This window comes from Capsicum annuum, chromosome 2 (assembly GCF_002878395.1).
Source record: "Capsicum annuum cultivar UCD-10X-F1 chromosome 2, UCD10Xv1.1, whole genome shotgun sequence".
Lineage (NCBI taxonomy): Eukaryota > Viridiplantae > Streptophyta > Magnoliopsida > Solanales > Solanaceae > Capsicum > Capsicum annuum.
The window spans coordinates 105,672,085-105,677,788 of NC_061112.1; positions in this window are offsets into that span (position 1 = coordinate 105,672,085).

Below are 5,704 nucleotides of genomic sequence, written 5' to 3' on the forward strand. Positions count from 1 at the left end.
GATGTATGCTTCTTTGTAGTTGATGATGTTGTTGGAACAAATATTGTTGTTTTCTTTGTTGTTGATGTTTTTTATTTGTTGTTTGTAGTTTATGCTGCTGTTGATGTTGCAACAGACGGAGCAACTGATGGAACAAATCAAACCACCAGCAAGGCTGCTATGTATTCCAACAGACTCCATATCTGTTGCATCAGACTCCATATCTGACGCAACAGACTCCACATCTGACTCAAACTATCCAAGATTTATGTGATGTGTGTGTTACTTAAATAAAACTGGTGACTTTATTAATATGTAAATTAAAAAAACAGATTTAAATACAATATTTTATCTTTTTGTTGTATTTCTGAAAGAAACAGATTAGTAATCTGTTGCAAAATATATTCCACCTGTCAGATAACTTACAGCATATGGACAATCTGTTACAACGAATGTATATATTAGTTTGCTTTTCCATTAGCTGTGGCATCTGTTGCAACTTGCTAATCATCTGTTTATTCAATTTCATCAAGAGCAATAGATTTTTCTAAACACTTCTTGGCCAAACTCAATTTTTGCTCTTGGACTGCTTCTCTTTTTTTTCTTTGCATCCTTCAAGATGGCCTCCAAATTCAATTTTTGCCCTCAATCTAATAGCAAAAATTTAGTTTGGTTGAAGGATGCAAAGAAATAAAGAGAAGCAATCCAAGAGCAAAAATTGAATTTGGCCAAGAAGTGTTTAGACAAATCGATTGCTCTCGATGAAATTGAATAAAAAGATGAATAGCAAGTTGCAACAGACGCCACAGCTAAAGGAAAAACAAACTGATATATCCATCTGTTGCAACAGATTGTTCATATGTTGTAAGTTATATGACAAGTGGAATATATTTTGTAACAGATTACCAATATTTATCTTTCAAAAATACAACAAAAAGATAAAATGTTGTATTTAGATCCATTTTTTTTTCTAATTTACTTGTTAATAAAGTCACCAGTATTATTTAAGTAACACACACAACACATAAATCCCGGATTGTTTCAGCAATATTGCATTAAATCCCGGATAGTTTGCTAATTACTTTTTATCTCGGAATTTTGAATTGTGATACATATGTTAAGCAGTGGTACATATAGCATATGTACCACTAGTAAATATGAATCCGGGATTTTATGAATTTTTTTAAAAATTAAAAGATATTGTGTAATATGGTGTCTTAAATAGGGGATTTGTGTAATTTTTTCTTTTAAGGGATATGAACAGTCATGGCTTTTTGTTTGACTAAGTCCAGTCCCTTTCAATTCTCAATCATTTTATAAATAGGTCCCTCCGGCCTGCTCACTCACTCTCGTTCATTCTACTATACTTACAATACTAATATGTCTGATCCAGATTCGTACAAGAAGGTTCATATCGAGTCTTTACAAAAATTTCAAAGGCAGTTTGATGAACTCCAGAGGGATTTGGCCGACTTTCGAGCAAGGCTGAGGAGGGCGCTGCTGCTGCCGGATGCAAATTGTCAGGTTGACAATAATAATAGTAGTAGTAGTAGTAGTAGTAGTAGTAATAATAATAATAATAATAATAATAATAATAATAATAATAATAATAATAATAATAATAATAATAATAATAATAATTAGTTTATATTTTTTCTTTATTTTAGCGTATGTATTTCCCTTTTTTATATCCGATCTACCTGTAAGGGATTCAAAAAATCCATGTATGTGTTTGGTTTGGTTTGGTTTGGTCAATTTTGAATTTTTAATTCTTATTCAATATTTAATTATCATTCTATTTATTTCCTATTCAAAACATGTCGGCGGTTGGAGTTAGGGATGCGGTCATAATGAGAAATCCTCCTAAAAATGGTTCGTTAATAAATAATAAGGAACTAAATGATATTATAATTGTACAAGAAAGATTATTTAATTTAAAAAAAGTCACAACATTGGATTAATTTAATTAAGATATATATATATATATATATATATGATGATATGATTTTTAAGAAAAAAGTTAATGAATAGTCGTGACTGTGACTTTTGTCTAAACACATTCAACAAAAAAATAAAAATAAAAAAACGCTTCTGATGCATCAAATTCCTCATCTGTTGCGACTTATGAATCAGTTAGAAGAAATAAAAAAAGCTCCTTAAACAGATGATTGATTTATAGCAATAGATGATATATCTGTTGAAACAGATGGGTTATCTGATGCAACAGATATACAATCTGTTGCCATAACTCAATTAATAAAAATAGTTATTAAAGAAACGGAAAGATTAAGTCACCACCAACTTGATTTAATTAAGTCATTTCTTTTCACAGAAAAGAATAGGGAAATAAATGATAAACACAATTTAAACCGGAAAAAACTCACCAGAAATATTATTGTTTATAAATCTTCTTTATTAATTTATATAACTAAAAATTTAGAAAATTTGGATGTCATGAAGAATTTTTTTTTCTTAAAAAAAGATATATATATATATATATATATTATATGTTGCAACAAATATATTATCTGATGCAACAGTTGAACTATTTATTGTGACGGATGATATATCTATTGTAATAGATGATTTATCTGATGCAACAGATATATAATCTGTTGTGCAACTCAGTGTAAAAAATAAACGGTTACTGGAAAGAACTAATTATTTTAATAATTATAAAGCTAAGCCTTAAGCTGAAAAGTCATGACCTATCATAATATTGATTAATTTAATTAAGTCATAACTTTTTACAGTAATCATGAATGTCATTAATAAATAGAGGTGAACAGTTGTGCCTTTAAATCTGCTCTATTAATTTATATAATTAAAAATTTGAAAAATTTGAATGTCATGAAGATAATATATATTTTTTTAAAAATATATATATTATATGTTGCAACAGATATATTATCTGATGTAACAGATTATCTATTCGTTGCAAATCATGATATATCTGTTGTAACATATGATTTATCTGATGCAACAGATATATTATCTGTTGTGCAAGTCGGTGTAAAAAAATGGTTCCTGAAAAGAACTAATTATTAATAATAATAAAGCTGAAAAGTCATGACCTATCATAATATTGATTCATTTAATTAAGCCATAAATTTTTACAGTAATCAAGAATGTCATTAATAAATGGAGGTGAACAGTTGTGCCTTTAAATCTGCTTTATTAATTTATATAATTAAAAAGTCAGAAAATTTGGATGTCATGAAGATAATATATTTTAAAAATATATATATATATATATATTATGTTGCAACAGATATATTATCTGATGCAACATGTTATCTATTTGTTGCAAATCATGATATATCTATTGTAACAGATGATTTATCTGATACAACAGATATATTATCTGTTGTCCAAAACAGTGTAAAAAAAATGGTTCCTGAAAAGAACTAATTATTAATAATAATAAAGCTGAAAAGTCATGACTTATCATAATATTGATTAATTTAATTAAGTCATAACTTTTTACAGTAATCAAGAATGTCATTAATAAATGGAGGTGAACAGTTGCGATTTTTGCCTAACTCATTCATGTTCAATCCTCTATATATAGGTCCCTCCTTACTCAATCGTTCGTTCTATTACACACTATTTATTACTCGCTCTTGTTACACCTTAAACTACTTTCTCTTCAAGGACTTGATAGCCTTTTCCTGTCTCTGGTAAGTTTTTTCTTGATTTTTGTGTAAATATATGTTGTATTATATTACATTACATTTGAATTCTTTCTTTTCTTTACTTTTGTGTTTACGTGTGTGTTTTGTCAACTTATGCGTTTTTTAGATATGGCTGATCCTTTGTGGGATGTCATTATTTTACGAGACGCTATGAGGGAACTGCAGAAGGAGGTTCATGACCTGCATTGGGAGTTGGCCGCCATCAGAGTAAGGATGTTGCGGGAGATCTGCAGGCTGCGGAGGTCGCTGCTGCTTCCCTTTGAAGATTGGTCGGCTGACCATACAAATAATAATGATGTTAATAATGATGATAATAATAATAATTAAGCTTTTTTTTATGTTATCTATGTATTTTTTTTGTTTGTTTTATAAAAAATTATGCTTGATGCACTTGACTTTTTATTTCTTATTTAATTTTTGTGTTGTCTATTTCTATTTCTTAACGAATGGCATATCTACAATTAAGGAATAATTTGATTTCAGTATCAATAGCAAGAACATATGAGTTATCTGTTAGGTTTTGTGTGTGACAAGAGCTGTATTTTGTTGTTCGAAACATATTAGTAATCTGATAAAACTGATTATTTATCTGTTGAAACAAATTATTAATCTGGTGCAACAGAATACTCATCTATTCGATTCATAATCATATTATGGACACCTAGAACCCTTAAACATGAATCCACCATGAGTCTACTGTTACAACAGAACATTTATCTGGTGCCGCAGATAATGGATCTGTTTAAATAGATTGCTCTTGTATTGCATTCATGTTCGCGTGCAAACTATTGTTGAAAAAACAACACACTAGCAATTACCCAGATTCAACTAAAAAGCATAATCTGACTTACCAAAGTCTCCTCTCAAGTAAATTCTAAAGTTGAAAGTGATTTACGAAACAAAATTTGACATAAGAATTTGGTCAAAGAGCAGCAGTCGGGGTAACAATAATAACAACAACAATGGTCAACAAGAAGAATATGAAGTTGATAATGAAGTATAAGATGATGATAATGAATCAGAAGATGATGAATAAAGCAGCAGCAACAATAAACAGCAAATATTGCGAAGAGAGAGAAAATAACAACGGATGAGGAGAGAGAAAAAATGCCTTTTTTTCCTTCATTCCCCTTTATATATTAACTAACATTTAAATCAAGGTGTAAATTTAAAAACTTGTGAGTTATTTGGAAATTTTCCAAACTTTCTTAAATCATAATGAAGTAATTGTCACCTCTACTCAATTATTAAGACTTGTGTCACCTACACCTCATTTTAAAACTTTTTTGTCACCTGTGGCCCAAACCCCCATGTAACCTTTCATGTTTATAACCTCCAAAATTGATATATAAATTTATAATACTTTTCTCTGAAAATAATTGATAACCTTTCACTAAAGCTTTTAACTTCCACCTTTAATTATCTCTATTAGTTTTGTTCTTAATGATACTCATAATTGTCAATGTAACCTTTCTGTTTATAACCTCCAAAATTGATGTATAAATTTATAATACTTTTCTCTAAAAATAATTGACAACCTTTCACAGTGAAAATTTCACTAAAGGTTTTAACTTCCATCTTAAATTATTTTTATTAGTTTTGCTCTTAATGATATTCATAATTGTCAATGTAACCTTTCATGTTTATAACCTACAAAATTGATGTATAAATTTATAATACTTCTCTCTATAAATAATTGACATTCTTTCATTAAAACTCTTAACTTCCACCTTTAATTATCTTTATTAATTTCGTTCTTAATGATAATCATAATTGTCAGTGTAACCTTTCATGTTTATGACCTCCAAAAATTTATGTACAAGTTTATGATATCTCTCTCTATAATTGTCAACCTTTCACTAATTTAGATGGTTCGATTTGAAGCTATATGTTTATTCACCTATTTAGTTTTTGAAATGTTATTAAAAATTACTTTTTAGTTAATATTAAAACTTAATTTGTTTCTTTACATATTGCATTTGTAGTAAAAAAAATTGTGAAATGAAATTGTCTTTCTCCTTTGTTGAAGA